Consider the following 17,601-nt stretch of genomic DNA (forward strand, 5'->3'; position numbering starts at 1 on the left):
CAAACCTTTCCGCCCAGCACACTGAAGGTGCTTTCGACAATGCAGTGTCCAATGGGAGAGTTAACTCTACTGAATGTAACTTCCTGCTCTCCTTCTATAATCTAAAGTCCTTACGTTTCTCCGTTACTAAACTGACGATATCGTAATGCTTCAGGATACGTCCTACCAACCTACCCCTTCTTTCAGTCGATTTGTACCGATTGATTACGTCTTCATTAACAATCCTACCTATCCATCAGATCTTCAGCATTTTCCTGTAGTATCAGGTATCTAAGGTCTCTACTGTCTTGTTGTCTGAACCGTATATCGCCCACGTTTCACTTCCATAAGGCGTTACACTTCAGACAAATGCATTCGAGAGGAACTTTCTGACACTTAAATACACTAATGGCCATTAAAATTACTACACCACGAAGATGACGTGCTACAGACGCGAAATTTAACCAACAGGAAGAAGATGCTGTGTTATGCAAATTATTAGCTTTTCAGAGCATTCACACAAGGTTGGCGCCGGTGTCGACACCTACAACGTGCTGACATGAGGAAAGTTTAAAAACCGATTTCTCATACACAAACAGCACTTGACCGGTGTTGCCTGGTGAAACTTTGTAGTGATGCCTCGTGTAAGGAGGAGAAATGCGTACCATCACGTATCCGACTTTGATAAAAGTCGGATTGTAGCCTATCGAGATTGCGGTTTATCGTATCGCGACATTGCTGCTAGCGTTGGTCGATATCCAATGACTGTTAGCAGAATATGGAATCGGTCGGTTCAGGAGGGTAATACGGAACGTCGTGCTGGATCCCAACGGCCTCGTATCACTAGCAGTCGAGATGACAAGCATCTTATCCGCATATCTCTAAAGGATCGTGCAGCCACGACTCGATCCCTGAGTCAACAAATGGGGACGTTTGCAAGACAACAACTATCTACACGAACAGTTCGACGACGTTTGCAGCAGCATGGACTATCAGTTCGGAGACCATGGTTGCGGTTATCCTTGACGCTGCATCACAGACAGGAGCGCCTGCGATGGTGTACTCAACGACGAACCTGGGTCCACGAATGGCAAAACGTCATTTTTTCGGATGAATCCAGATTCTGTTTACAGCATCATGATTGTCGCATCCGTGTTTGGCGACATCGCGGTGAACGCACATTGCAAACGTGTATTCGTCATCGCCATACTGGCGTATCAAATGGCGTGATGGTATGGGGTGCCATTGGTTACACGTCTCGGTCACCTCTTGTTCGCATTGACGGCACTTTGAACAGTGGACGTTACATTTCAGAGGTGTTACGACCCGTGGCTCTACCCTTCATTCGATCCCTGTGAAACCCTACATTTCAGCAGGATAATGCACGACCGCATGTTGCAGGTCCTGTACGGGCCTTTCTGGATACAGAAAAGTTCGACTGCTGCCCTGGCCAGCACATTCTCCAGACCTCTCACCAATTGAAAACTGGCTCGTCACAATACGCCAGTCACTACTCTTAATGACCTGTGGTATTGTGTTGAAGCTGCATGGGCAGCTGTACCTGTACACGTCATCCAAGTTTGACTCAATGCCCAGGCGTATCAAGGCCGTTATTACGGCCAGAGGTGGTTGTTCTGGGTACTGATTTCTCAGGATCTATGCACACAATTTGCGTGAAAATGTAATCACATGTCAGTTCTAGTATAATATATTTTTGCAATGAATACCCGTTTATCATATGCATTTCTCCTTGGTGTAGCGATTTTCATGTTAGTTCAGAATTTTATATTCTCTCTATGACCATTATGAAATACCTTGCTGCCCAGTGCTGATTAGTATCCGTCGAAAAAAAAAACTACTCGCCAAAAAACTGTCTGTCTAGCTGTCTTCCACACTGCTGCCGTATTTGTTCTAGGACGTGTTAGCACAATCTGTAGCCATGCCATCATCCGACAACCGCCACGTCTTCTTCAATCCCTACGAAGTCTTAGAATGTGGGCGCAGACATTCTTGTTTCGTGGAAAACAAAATTTTCCCGGGCATAGTCGCTATACCGAAGTTTAGTCTCATTTTACTCCAGCTTATAATCCTGTATGTATGCGCCGGTCCGAAACGCAGTCTCTTTTTTTTAATTTATTTTTAAGACAGAGCTCGATAGTAATGTCGCTTACTATCAGCCACGCCCTCCTAACGAATGTAATGCCGAAGAACACATCTAAGTCATAGACAGTGTCCTTGTCCAGGCGAGTCACAATGTGTTTCGTGAGAGACTTATCTGCGACAATAATGATTAAAAATGCGTACGACTGCCTGTTGCACCAGTTGTAACTTACTGGTAATTTTGGCAGGTAAAGAAAATACTTCCACGCTCGCTTATGGAGCTGGAAGGCCAGGTGACTTCACTTATACGGATCCTGACAAGAAAGCCGACTCTCACTTATTGAAGGTGTTACCTTCTCATCTACCCCCATGAACCATGGACCTTGCCGTTGGTGGGGAGGCTTGCGTGCCTCAGCGATACAGATGGCAGTACCGTAGGTGCAACCACAACGGAGGGGTATATGTTGAGAGGCCAGACAAACGTGTGGTTCCTGAAGAGGGGCAGCAGCCTTTTCAGTAGTTGTAGGGGCAACAGTCTGGATGATTGACTGATCTGGCCTTGCAACACTAACCAAAGCGGCCTTGCTGTGCTGGTACTGCGAACGGCAAAAAGCAAGGGGAAACTACAGCCGTAATTTTTCCTGACGGCATGCAGCTTTACTGTATGGTTAAATGATGATGGCGTCCTCTTGGGCAAAATATTCCGGAGGTAAAATAGTCCCCCATTCGCATCTCCGGCCGGGGACTACTCAAGAGGACGTCGTTATCAGAAGAAAGAAAACTGGCGTTCTACGGATCGGAGCGCGGAATGTCAGATCCCTTAATCGTGCAGGTAGGATAGAAAATTTAAAAAGGGAAATGGATAGGTTGAAGTTAGATATAGTGGGAATTAGTGAAGTTCGGTGGCAGGAGGAACATGACTTTTGGTCAGGTGAATACAAGGTTATAAATTCAAAATCAAATAGGGGTAATGCAGGAGTAGGTTTAATAATGAATAAAAAAATAGGAGTGCGGGTAAGCTACTACCATCAGCATAGTGAACGCATCATTGTGGCCAAGATAGACACGAAGCCTATGCCTACTACAGTAGTACAAGTTTATATGCCAACTAGCTCTTCAGATGATGAAGAAATTGATGAAATGTATGATGAGATAAAAGAAATTATTCAGGTAGTGAAGGGAGACGAAAATTTAATAGTCATGGGTGACTGGAATTCGAGAGTAGGAAAAGGGAGGGAAGGAAACATAGTGGGTGAATATGGATCGGGGGACAGAAATGAAAGAGGAAGCCGTCTGGTGGAATTTTGCACAGAGCATAACTTAATCGTAGCTAACACTTGGTTCAAGAATCATAAAAGAAGGTTGTACACCTGGAAGAATCCTGGAGATACTAATAGGTATCAGATTATATAATGGTAAGACAGAGATTTAGGAACCAGGTTTTAAATTGTAAGACATTTCCAGGGGCAGATGTGGACTCTGGCCACAATCTATTAATTATGAACTGTAGATTACAACTGAAGAAACTGCAAAAAGGTGGGAATTTAAAGAGATGGGACCTGGATAAACTGACTAAACCAGAGGTTGTACAGAGTTTCAGGGAGAGCATAAGGGAACAATTGACAGGAATTGGGGAAAGAAATACAGTAGAGTAAGAATGGGTAGCTCTGAGGGATGAAGTAGTGAAGGTAGCAGAGGATCAAGTAGGTAAAAAGACGAGGGCTGGTAGAAATCCTTGGGTAACAGAAGAAATATTGAATTTAATTGATGAAAGGAGAAAATATAAAAACGCAGTAAATGAAGCAGGCAAAAGGGAATACAAATGTCTCAAAAATGAGATCAACAGGAAGTGAATAATGGCTAAGCAGGGATGGCTAGAAGACAAATGTAAGGATGTAGAGGCTTATCTCACTAGGGGTAAGATAGATACTGCCTACAGGAAAACTAAAGGCACCTTTGGGGAAAAGAGAACCACTTGTATGAATATCAAGAGCTCAGATGGAAACCCAGTTCTAAGCAATGAAGGGAAAGCAGAAAGGTGGAAGGAGTATATAGAGGGTGTATACAAGGGCGATGTACTTGAGGACAATATTATGGAAATGGAAGAGGATGTAGATGAAGATGAAATGGGAGATACGATACTGCGTGAAGAGTTTGACAGAGCACTGAAAGACCTGAGTCGAAACAAGGCCACGGGAGTAGACAACATTCCATTGGAACTACTGATGGCCTTGGGAGAGCCAGTCCTGACAAAACTCTACCATCTGGTGAGCAAGATGTATGAGACAGGCGAAATACCCACAGACTTCAAGAAGAATATAATAATTCCAATCCCAAAGAAAGCAGGTGTTGACAGATGTGAAAATTACCGAACTATCAGTTTAATAAGTCACAGCTGCAAAATACTAACGCGAATTCTTTACAGACGAATGGAAAAACTGGTAAAAGCAGACCTCGGCGAAGATCAGTTTGGATTCCGCAGAAATGTTGGAACACGTGAGGCAATACTGACCCTACGACTTACCTTAGAAAATAGATTAAGGAAAGGCAAACCTACATTTCTAGCATTTGTAGACTTAGAAAAAGCTTTTGACAATGTTGACTGGAATACTCTCTTTCAAATTCTGAAGGTGGCAGGGGTAAAATACAGGGAGCGAAAGGCTATTTACAATTTGTACATAAACCAGATGGCAGTTATAAGAGTCGAGGAGCATGAAAGGGAAGCAGCGGTGTGGAAGGGAGTGAGACAGGGTTGTAGCCTGTCCCCGACGTTATTCAATCTGTATATTGAGCAAGCAATAAAGGAAACAAAAGAAAAATTCGGAGTAGGTATTAAAGTCCAGGGAGAAGAAATAAAAACGTTGAGGTTCGCCGATGACATTGTAATTCTGTCAGAGACAGCAAAGGACTTGGAAGAGCAGTTGAAGGGAATGGACAGTGTCTTGAAAGGAGGATATAAGATGAACATCAACAAAAGCAAAACGAGGATAATGGTTGTAGTCGAATTAAGTCTGGTGATGCTGAGGGAATTAGATTAGGAAATGAGACACTTAAAGTAGTAAAGGAGTTTTGCTATTTGGGGAGCAAAATAACTGATGATGGTCGAAGTAGAGGATATAAAATGTAGACTGGCAATGGCAAGAAAAACGTTTCTGAAGAAGAGAAATTTGTTAACATCGAGTATAGATTTAAGCGTCAGGAAGTCGTTTCTGAAAGTATTTGTATGGAGTGTAGCGATGTATGGAAGTGAAACATGGACGATAAATAGTTTGGACAAGAAGAGAATAGAAGCTTTCGAAATGTGGTGCTACAGAAGAATGCTGAAGATTAGATGGGTAGATCACATAACTAATGAGGAGGTAATGAATAGAATTGGGGAGAAGAAGAGTTTGTGGCACAACTTGACAAGAAGAAGGGACCGGTTGGATGGACATGTCCTGAGGCATCAAGGGATCACAAATTTAGCATTGGAGGGCAGCGTGGAGGGTAAAAATCGTAGAGGGAGACCAAGAGATGAATACACTAAGCAGATTCATAAGGATGTAGGTTGCAGTAAGTACTGGGAGGTGAAGAAGCTTGCACAGGGTAGGGTAGCATGGAGAGCTGCATCAAATCAGTCTCAGGACTGAAGACAACAACAACAACATACGTTCTCATTCTAGTCTTTTCAGCAACAGTGATCACGTCTCGATGTTGAAACTATGCGTCTTACAAGATTCATTTTCTTACTGAAAACTTATAGCACCAGGTAGCAGTGAGTTGTAAAAAAGAAGTGTGAAAACTAATGTGCGTAACATTACATCCCAAAAAATGCAGAAATCATACACAACATGAAGAAAAAGATGACATGGTGTCACGTAAAGTACATAACAACGGGCCACCCTGTACAATCCTAACTTCAAGTGATGCGCCTTCAGAAATAAAAACAAGACTCACTGAAGATAATAAGTAGACAAGTAAATAAAAACACCTGCAGCCGTCCTTATAATTTGATTTTATTTTGTCGTTACCAGTTTCAACGCTTCAGTGTGTCATCTTCAGGCTGTTTTTGATGCGATACAGGTTGATATAATGCCCATCCGTTGAAACTGGTAGCGACAAAATAAAATAAAATCATAAGGACGACTGTAGGTGTTTTTATTTACTTGTCACGATAGTAAACGGCCGTGTCCCAGAGATCTCCTGCCAAAAGGATGGACATGCAAAAGCATAATAAGTAGATATCGAAACATGTACAGGTAAAGCAATAAGAAAAACGAAGATAATGTGTTCTGTAGAAGGCATACATTTTTAAAAACGGTATTTATAGCTCTCACTGTGGGCGATGTATTCTAACAACGCATCCTGACTGAAAGTGCCTTCTGTTTTGTACTTGAAATCAACGATTCATTTTAATATTCTCTTAAGGAAATACATTTTATTATAACCCCAGAAAACAGCAATTAAAGTTAATACAACGTCCTATTATAGTGGAGCGATATTTTCTACCTCCTCCAAGCTATTTTATCAAATACTTATTTTTGTCGACGATCAAGCATTTAATGAAGAGCACAGAATTGGACTAAGTAGCAAGGTGTAAAACTTGTTAATGAAGTTTCTTATGCCTCAACGGAAGAATATCTGCTAATAACACACCCGCAAAAAGATAACATCTCAGACTTCTGCGTATCTCATTTTCCTACGGTCTGTCTCTTACAGGGCGAAAGAAATTTACATCTGCATAATTGAAGTGTCACTCAAAGAGGACTGTAATAAAAGAACTGCAGCTCATCTCCTTAATCTCACTTTTCAAGGCTCCAAAACTTACTTGACGTACAGAACACGAAGAAGGTACTCGTAAATCTTCAGTAAGTAATAATTCCTCCCAAATGTTCTATTGCCAAATTACACGATCGAGCGAGCACATTTCATGTAAGCGCTTATTGGCTAAAATCCGGTGGAGAAATGACTTCTCTCTAGCGGGATCCTGATGAAAGAAGGATCATAAAACTGTCTTGCCTCAAAAATATTGCAGAGTGACTTTCCGCTGAAATGAATACCGTTCATCTCACGCCGATGCTCGAGTCTACACGCTGGCGAATGTTTTTTCTGGGATAGAACACGTCCGTAGACGTCGTAAGTCACACTTATCGCCCATTCTCTTGCACGAAGCTCCTAGCTGCGTTCTCGCTTCGAGGCCACTGCTTGTGCAACGAGAAGACAATTTTCATAACAGTAGAAGCCGTACTATGAAAAAACTTGTAGGCACTGTAATGTATTTTTATCACAGTTACAATCTTAAAACTACAATTAGGATTTTCAACGCTTACTTAGTAACACAGTAAGTTGAAATGCTTTTTCATCCTTGTATAAGAACTAGAGTGAAATTAATTAAAATAGATCATGCCACTAAATTGGTACAAATTCACAGTTCGAAAAATTTTGCTCTGAAGTACTTAAAGCTTCTTACAAACAATAGCCGTCTCTTGTCGAATTATGGCAAAAAACAGGGAAAGTATGGCTAGAAGACATAATTAAAATTATGGTACGCTGCAAAGTTCTATAAATTAGGTCTGATTGGTATTACACATTACGTTATATTGGTGATTGTTTTTCGTATTTCAGTACTTATTTACAAAGTACTGTAAATAATCCAACTGCCTTTAGTAAAATAATTTTTTATATTTCAGACTGACTGAGCAGTGACTTTCTTCATTCCTTCTACAATACAGCAGAAGGATGTAACGCCCTATTTATCTGTTTGTCAGAGTAGCCATTTCTTCTGAAGGCTGTTCTTAAATGATCGAGTCTTCCTCCAAGTCGTTTTGTTCACAGGTCTGCTAATGTTTTGATCATTGCTCCTTTCTGACTGGGCAAGATGGATAAATGAGCAGTAGAAGATCATGCAGTAGGACCGGGAAACCACCAAATCCGTTTCACTGACACTGTAGTTTTAGAAAAATCTAGTAATTATTACTCTAGCATGTACAGAGGGGCCGGCCGCGGTGGTCTCGCGGTTCTAGGCGCGCAGTCCGGAACCGTGCGACTCCTACGGTCGCAGGTTCGAATCCTGCCTCGGGCATGGATGTGTGTGATGTCCTTAGATTAGTTAGGTTTAATTAGTTCTAAGTTCTAGGGGACTGATAACCACAGCAGTTGAGTCCCATAGTGCTCAGAGCCATTTGAACCATTTTGTACAGAGGGGCCATAGAAATTCAAAAACACAAAAACAATTTCAACAGGAAAGAAGGACTGAATTTAGACAAGCTGTGGGTCCTAGTGCCAAATAAAAACAAACAGCGCCAACTCTTATCCTCTACAATCTCCATAGCACCTGTCGGCGCAACTGTACCACCTCTAGCACGAATCGACCGTTGCGTGAATACATAAAAAAGTTCAGCTCACTGAGTCTGTGACATCTTTTTTAGTCGTTAAAGCCTCTGACTCTCCAGCAGTGAAACGCTGGGCAGAGAATTATGCCTTAGGCGACGGTCTCATGCCCATAAATCAAATATCAGCATTAACACAAATATCGGCCGTGAAAGCCTACACTGTATGAGTTTCGTAAAGATTTGAAATTATCCATAAAGTTCGTTGGAACTCACTAAGTGTTCTCGTTCTGGAATACTAGATGAACATATCCAGGGTAATTTGTGTGGAATGAATTACATTGCTTCAAGACACGTACTGTTTCTTAGTGTGGTAATTGTTTTACTGTGTTAAACCTGTAACATAAGATTATAGCTCTTAATGAGTAGATTACGATAGCATTTTTAATTAAATGCTGAAAACTTTTTTTTTTTTTTTTTTTTTTTTTTTTTTTTTTTTTTTTTTTTACCCTGGAAGCCGCCAGATAGGCAGTATGCAACTAGGACCCTCCACTATGCAACGTGTTCAATACAGGTGACCAGCCGCGTTAGTGCCCTTGTCGCTAACGGGGGTGGGGAACTCTGTGTACCAAATTTTAGCAACATGTACACGTTAAATAAGCTACAAATTTTATCCTCTGTTCTTCCTACTGTAATGTATCCGCTCTATAAGTAAAATTCCTTTATTTGCTACCCTTCCTGGTGATTAAATTTAGTCGCCAGGAGTGTAGTTCCTAGGAACTTCCGTTGTTGTAACAATGGGAACATCTCAAGGTTTTGCACAGAAAATGACATATGGCGAAGAGGCCCACCAAAAGGATGAGTGTAAAATACAGTGCAAATAAGGTTTTGTTCGCCCATTGTTAAAGAATGATCAGGACTTGTAACAACATAAGTGATGAAGTCGTAAACTACAAAATACTGCCTAAGTGGATTATTGCTGGCACGGAGGTTGGCGCTATCGAGCAGGTCGATACGCTGACGACAGCGTACAACGCTGTCGGAGGCTGTTGGTGTTTCAACATCCTTTGTACATATAGATAGTGACTTACTGATAGCATAACACACGAAAAGTATGTATGATTCCGATTACCTTGTTCTGGGTCGCACGAACACGTTAGAGAGTCTATGTCGTATATCTTTGGTGGTGATGGATAGGGTCGCTGCAATGAAAATTAGGTGCCATCTCTCGTATGTCCAGCTTTTTTTTTGTCACGGCTAGCTGTAGGACATCAACAGGACGAGTCACACACTAAACAATAAATTGACGGGGACACAGTGACCATAGCGTTTAATACTCGGACAGAACAGGCACGGGTCGCGCACCATTTGACTCCCTATTTAAGGCTTCGCTCGTCAGGCCCAAGCATCGTTCCTCGTGGCTAACGTGATGTTATCTGAATATTAGACTGAAATCTGGTGCCGCTATATACCGTACCATTCTCCAGTGCTATCGCGACGGACGCCATTCTTAATGTTGCTATCCAAAAGTCGGGTCACAATCAACATTGACACATGTGAACACTTGATGTCAAACGACGGACGTGTTTTGAGGGTTAACTCAGAACACTGACACACAGGGTTGATATCAGCAACGGTGTGACACGAACTCTCTTTCTCTCGCTGCACAGACACTGTTGAAAGAAATTTATTTTGTCATTAGATTTAGAGCCGACTACTTGTGGCTCGCCGGCAGTCACACTAGCTTGCGTAGTCTACCTTGTGAACCAAAGCACGTCTGTCTACCGCCATACGACAGCACAAAACGGTGAATCCATAATTTTCCAGCTCAAAGGATTCTTAACTTCTCCGTGTGCATGTAATTTTACGTCCTCCTCAGTGTTTTAATTTTTGTGCTTTTATACTTAAATAAGAACGTAAAATTTTGGCAAAGGAAGCAAACCTCATATTGACAACAAGAAGAGAAAACATATAGTTGTGAAAATTAGAGGACACCATTGAACATTACACTGTTCTTGCGTCATAAAATAATTCTGCAAGAGAGTATGTCTTTCCTCATACGACTTTGCCTACAGGCCCAGAAGTCGTCGCTGGAAAGCAGTAAAAATGATGTGATTCTTGAGTTTCTCCCGGCGTATTTGATAATCAAAATATCCACGGGTGTGCTGCCGGTCTATAGTGTCCAACGGGCACAATATTTCGGCGATCATACATGACGCCATCATCAGGTGAACTGACGGACTGAGCTCCTGTGAACGTGCCGGCACGGAGATCCGTACGCTATGGCTGCTCAGAGGGAACTGGGTTCGGTCGCGGCGGCGGCCGGTTTAAATACCCTCCGCCCGCCGCGCTCCCTCCACCGTCCGCGCCCCGCGCCACGGTCGCGCGGTGGAACAGATTGCGACGGCGTCTGAGATGACGTCGGTGTGATGGCTCTGTCCTCCGTGGTCGTCACAACTATACGTTTGCTCGATTTACTCTTGATTAACCCAATCGCTGGTTCCCAAGCCTTGCTAAGATTATAGCCACAGTCACGGTTTATGAGGTCGTCATTGGTGCGAATTTCGATGGCCTCTCTAACAACGCTGTCCCAGTATCTCGTCGTCTGAACCAGAATCCTCGTGCGGTCATACTCCATGGCGCGATTTTCCGACAAACAACGTTCAACGACCGCCGACTTGCTCGGATACATCAGTCGAGTGTGCCTCTGGTGTTCACGGCATCGATCCTCGACGGTACGCATCGTCTGACCAATATACGACTTGCCATATTGACACGGAATCTGGTACACGCCGGCCTTCCTCAAACCGAGGTCATCTTTGGCGCTCCCCACCAGTGCACGAGTTTTATTTGGAGGACAAAACACAGTTCCGACCCGGTGTTTCTTCAGAATGCGGGCGATTTTCCCCGAGAGTGCGCCTGTGTATGGAATAAATGCAGTGCTACCTCCTCCCTCGTGACTTCATCCATCTCAACAGGTTGTGCTGCAGTGGTTGGGCGGAGAGCACGTTGAATCTGCCACTCTGAGTACCCATTTTTTCGAAATACAGTTCTCAGATGTTCCAGTTCCTGGGGTAGACTCTCTGCGTCAGAGATAGTGCGCGCCCTATGTACTAGAGTTTTACGTACCCCATTCCTCTGTGAAGGGTGGTGGCAGCTGTCTGCGTGCAAATACAGATCAGTGTGCGTTGTCTTCCGATACACCCCATGACCTAGGGTGCCGTCAGCCCTTCTCTTGACCAAGACGTCAAGGAAAGGTAATTTACCCTCCATTTCAGTCTCCATAGTGAATTTGATGTTGGGGTGTATGGAGTTTAGATGTGTAAGGAAGTCAAGGAGTTTATCCATACTATGTGGCCAGATGACGAACGTGTCGTCCACGTAACGGAAAAAGCAAGTAGGTTTCCATACGGATGACGACAGGGCTTCCTCCTCGAAGTTCTCCATGTACAAATTCGCTACCACCGGTGAGAGTGGGCTACCCATGGCGACTCCCTCCGTTTGTTCGTAGTATTCTCCATTCAAAAGAAAATACGTGGAAGTCAAGACATGCCTAAAGAGTTCAGTGGTCTTCTCGTCAAACTTCTGACTAATCAATTCTAGTGACTCTCGCAGGGGTACCCTCGTAAACAAGGAAACGACGTCAAAACTCACCATGATATCTGACTAATCCAACCTGAAGCTATCAAGGCGTTTAACAAAATCCACGGAATTATGGATGTGATGAGGGCATTTACCCACGTAAGGACTTAATATTCCCGTCAGGTATTTGGCCAACAAATATGTAGGTTCCCTGATGTTGCTGCCAATGGGGCGTAATGGTACCCCCTCTTTGTGAACCTTCGGGAGTCCATATAGTCTAGGCGGTACCGGACCTTGGGGTAACAATTTCTTAGCGTCACCCTCCGGTAAATCTGCGTCCTTGAGAAGCGCCCTCGTCTAGTTCTCCACCTTCTTTGTAGGGTCAACGCTGATCTTCCGGTAGGAATCGTCATTTAGCAGGCTCTGCATCTTATCAGTGTAGTCCTTATGGGAGACAACAACTGCGTTGACGAAATCCAAGCCGATGAAGTCAAATATCAGCAGTAAAGAGAGGGCGGCCATTCGTGATCTGAGGGAGCGCTCTGAAATTGTTGTCTTACCGGCTGACAAAGGCAATGCTACACTTGTTGTCTCCCATAAGGACTACACTGATAAGATGCAGAGCCTGCTAAATGACGATTCCTACCGGAAGATCAGCGTTGACCCTACAAAGAAGGTGGAGAACTAGACGAGGGCGCTTCTCAAGGACGCAGATTTACCGGAGGGTGACGCTAAGAAATTGTTACCCCAAGGTCCGGTACCGCCTAGACTATATGGACTCCCGAAGGTTCACAAAGAGGGGGTACCATTACGCCCCATTGGCAGCAACATCAGGGCACCTACATGTGAATGTGAATATTTCAGTGGGAATTACCCATAAGTCATAATAAGAAAAACTCCACAAAGGCCACAGCTTTTTACGACTCTGGCTTGAGTTAATAAACATTGACATCCCTTTGTACTTTGCCATTCAGGTGGGCCAGGACAACATAAATTATTTATTTAAAGCACTAAATTAGCCCTTGTGCGTTTCCATTAGATTCAAATCCAAACTTGAAATCACAAAAAACACAGAAATAACAGAAAGAAAGTTGAAATCAGAGCAGAATATTTACTTAGAATCTGCAAAGTTCCAAATCAAATGTAATCGTTCAAAGCTGACGTCACACGACTTTGAACTGTATTAATACAAGCTCAAAATTTTTGCTGCGTGTCATGGTAACATTTGTATTATATATATACTAACGCTTAATACTGAAGGCATTTCCTTCATAGAACATCATCTAACCACATTTAGTTCAGAGGAGTAAGAAAGGACAGAGAAACAATTCTTACAGTTAAATACTTAATGCTATGAAAAGAGACAGAATAAATTATTTATACAGTAACAGATCTAGCTTTATACATCTTTCCATTCTTTTGAAAACGTAAGTACAGTAAGTTTAAATAAGATATCATCACAGTAACTCTACTAATCTAACAAAAGTAGTGGGAATTCCGTGTTCATATAATGATTCTGCACATAGGCCCTCTGAAATGCTATAGCATAATTTATAGTCCATAAAGTTACACACTAAGACTGTCTCTTTGCTTCGAGTTTCAGCTAATTGGTATTTACATATAGACATTTCATTTAGGCACTATGAGACACTGCCAGACCAATGACTAGTACTTAATCCATGTGATGAGAGAAAATACTGTGGCAAAGATTCCTTGATCTGCACGCTAGTTTTCTAAGTCACCCACAAGCAATAAGCATCCAAATACTAACAACTCTGCTGACATACCCTTCTCCCAGCCTATGTGGACTCCGTGTGTAAGCATAATTTTAAGATTTTCTACAAGGATCACAAATTAAGTTAGTTACTAACATACACCCAGTTATTCATGTACTTATGAGCGTTAGTAAAAGAAAACCGAGTTTAATTATCAGCATAGACACTCCTTAACTGCATGATAGGAAAATATCCCCATTCTGTTGTTGGTTCTAGGATAGGCTAACAAGTAGCTCCCTTCGTGATAATCCCGATTATTTTATAAGGGCGTGTGAAGGAATAGCCCTGTACATTTCTTATTGTGGATGATTTAAAAGTATACAGTCTCTTCCCTGTTATCTTTGCACATGACCTAACCTCTAATAACAGTAAGTTTTTCTTAAGTTTCCTTGTACTGTAAGCTCGGCTAAGGTTCGTTATACTTTATCTTCCCAAGAATGTTCATGTCTTGGAAGTTGAGGGAGATGGTCTATACACTCTTTCGTTTCCTTTGCCGTACATACCATTTCAGCTGGTGTATATTATGCAGTATAAATTGGAAGACTCTTTACTATTTTCTCCAATAGTTAAAGATGTTCTAACCAGTGAATGTGTTGGTTAGCTGCATAAGTGTGTGTCAATTTGTTAAACTCACAAAGAATTCTCTCCACTGGCTTTATTTGTAGATGAAATATAGATACTAAAATTTTCTTAATTCTGTGTTCATGTAAAAACGTTCTCCAGTTTCTACTGGTTAAATCTTATGTGTTATCAGAGAGGAAGGCAGTAGGATTCTGAACAGCTGGTATGTAGTCACCTAGAATTCTTGTAATAATCGGAGACGCTGTGGTAGATTTTGTGGCACATTAACTGACATATTTTGAAAAATATCATAAAGCGCTATTACATATTTTATTCCATCCCTAGTTTAAGACAGAGGTCTGGCGATATCAACAGATAAGATTTACATTGGTTTGGTTGATAGTATTTAGTGCAGCTATGTGCAACAACATTTGTTTGATAGCTTCGCTTTCTGAAATATCACACAGAATAGCTGTTGCATTCACCTCCACATGCTGGGGAAGTAAAAGTAAAGATTTATCTCTCTGGGCCACATCGCTGCACCGAAATGCCCCCATGCATGATGTGTGTATCAAATCAAAGCTTCTTGATGTGCAGTGGAAATACAATTACACCAAACGTGGGTCTGTACACTTCGCCTATAGAATAGTGCACCATTAAGTATTTTATAAGGGTGGATTAGTTTTGTAGTGGTCGTGTGAAATAAGCAATCTAACTTTCTTCCACCAATGGTTAGCATCCTTTAAAGCTGCCACATTCCTACACAAGTCCGAGAAATGTTGTCTGTAATTTTTGTCTTTCATCAGTAACACTCTATAATCTGACGTTTGTTCCACAGGTTCTGAGAATTCTGATAATTCTTGTGGCAACTAAGACAAATCATCTCTACTACGTTATACTTTTCACGAACATGTACTCTTTAAAAATCGTGTTCCTATAGGGACAATGACCAACGGGCTAGGTGAGCATTAAGCAATTTACATATCACGAGAATTTTAAAGCTTGATGATCACAGAAAACTTTAAAATGTTTACCACAAATAAGGCAATTAACTTCTTATAAGCCCAGACTATGGATAGATTTTCCAGTTTTGTTACGGAATGGCCTCTTCACATTCACAAAGTATATGTCTTGCAAAACTTATTACATGAACATCACATTCACCATTTTTCTCATGATATTGACCCATACATGTCCCCCAATTCTCAGAAAGAGGGAACAATGACAGTACAGAAATCTTTTGACATGACAGAGTGATATAAAATTTCAAAGTTTAGTAGGGTATGTTGCATCAAAGTTCTCCTGGCAGTTCTTTGACCAACTCCAGAGTGCATTTTTTTTAACAAGCTTAATAAAGAATAACTGTTTAAAGAATGATGAGGCATAAAACGTCTAAAAATCAATATAATCGTAAAAATGCCTTAAAATGTTTTCTAGTTATTAAATTTGGAAAACTCTTTATTGCACTCATCTTACAGCGTTCCACCTACACATGTCCATGAAATATTGTCTGTAATTTCTGTCTTCCATCAGCTACTCCTACTATTAGGTATGCTGTATCTTTTCTAGCGTCCTCAGAGAGGCTCACCTGCAAGTATGAAGGCCTCATATCAGTACTTGTAAGGAACGTAACATCACGAAATTTTTGTTGTTGTTCATCTATATTTTCTGGTCTAGTATGTACAGTGCATCTAAGTACAAGGTGGAAATTATCACCGAGTTTAGCTCCTGCAAATAAAGGAGAGCAATAGTTGACAGTGATGGTTCTTTTATTTTGCACTTTAACATCTGTCACATTTATTTGGTCATAGTTCCTTGGTAACCAGCAGATGTCAAGCGTGCTAGTGATGGAAGACAACGGTCTACCACAAGAACTCCTTATCTTGTGCCCAGCATGCGGTCACTCTGCAGAGCATGCATTGCCATACAGTGATGGTTCGCACACTCTATTAAGAACCTTTTGTAATCTCCAAGTAACTATCTCAGGTCACGATAACGTCAGTGTAATTGTTGCCTTTAACTAAAAGTTTAATTTCTATTCGTCTCATTGTGTATTTATTTCAGTTACTTCTGTACTATAATACGACAGTTCTTTCTACGTTTGGTTGATGATTCATCGAGCTATGTTACTTGGCAGCGACACGTCATGCGGAAGTTACTTTCTTCTCTAAGTTTTGCATACCAGCATATCTGAAGTGCAGCAGAAGAAGACCTACTTTCGGCATTATTATTGGATAACTATACCACAGGACGCTGTTCGTGTCTTGTACTCGTCGAGCACTGTCATGCATGGAACAAGTTATCAGGGCCCATGACGGACCATGCTGAACCGAGGTGACTGAAATGCTATTCATTTCTTCAGAACATATTAATGTACATGTCGTGTGAATATGAGCGTCCTGTCTCTAGTCGTTCAAGGTGTTCTGTTTCTTTTTGAACATGAGTGTATTTTTTGTTGATCTGACCAAGATCTAGGTGATACTCCCTTAAAGGATGTTATGAACACGGCAGGATGAACATTTTTCTTACGGGGTGTGCACATCTGGAACTGCCGGTGTTTCGACAGACTCAGTTATCAAAAAGGAATGACAAGGAAGAAGCTGCCAACCCCACAATATAAGCACTAAGGTGACAGACAGCATGATCCATATCATCTCAAAACATTGTATTATGTGGTGTGTGACTATTAAAGTCACCACTTGCCCTAGTAACAAAGGATTGCTTGTTGTATACGAGGGCTATCCACAAAGTACATTACGTTTTGGAATTAAAAATAAATAAAGTATTGGAAATTTTTTTTATTATATACAGATGAAAGCCACACTTAAATACTACTTTTCTACATAGTTGCCATTTAAATTAAGGCACTTATCGTAGCGATGGACGAGCTTGGAAATTCCTTCGTCGTAAAATTCAGCAGCCTGCGCCTTCAACCACGTAATGACTATCTTTTGGGACAGAAAAGGTGTGATTTTTGTGGATTTCCTGGAAAGAGGCACTACAATAAACTCTCAAAGGTATTGCCAAACTCTGCACAACCTCAGAAGAGCAATACAAAACAAGCGCAGGGGAAAATTGGGCTCAAAGATCTTGCTGATTCACGACAACGCCCGGGCCCACACGGCAAATGCCACTCGTAAAGTTCTCGAATCTTTTAAGTGGGAGTTGTTTCCTCATCCGCCGTACAATCCCGACCTGGCACCGAGCGACTTCCACTTATTCGCAGCAATGAAGAAGTGGTTGGCTAACAGCGTTTTGATGACGAAGCACAGCTTCAAGAAGAGGTAACCACGTGG

Source organism: Schistocerca nitens, chromosome 2 (genome assembly GCF_023898315.1).
Source record: "Schistocerca nitens isolate TAMUIC-IGC-003100 chromosome 2, iqSchNite1.1, whole genome shotgun sequence".
Lineage (NCBI taxonomy): Eukaryota > Metazoa > Arthropoda > Insecta > Orthoptera > Acrididae > Schistocerca > Schistocerca nitens.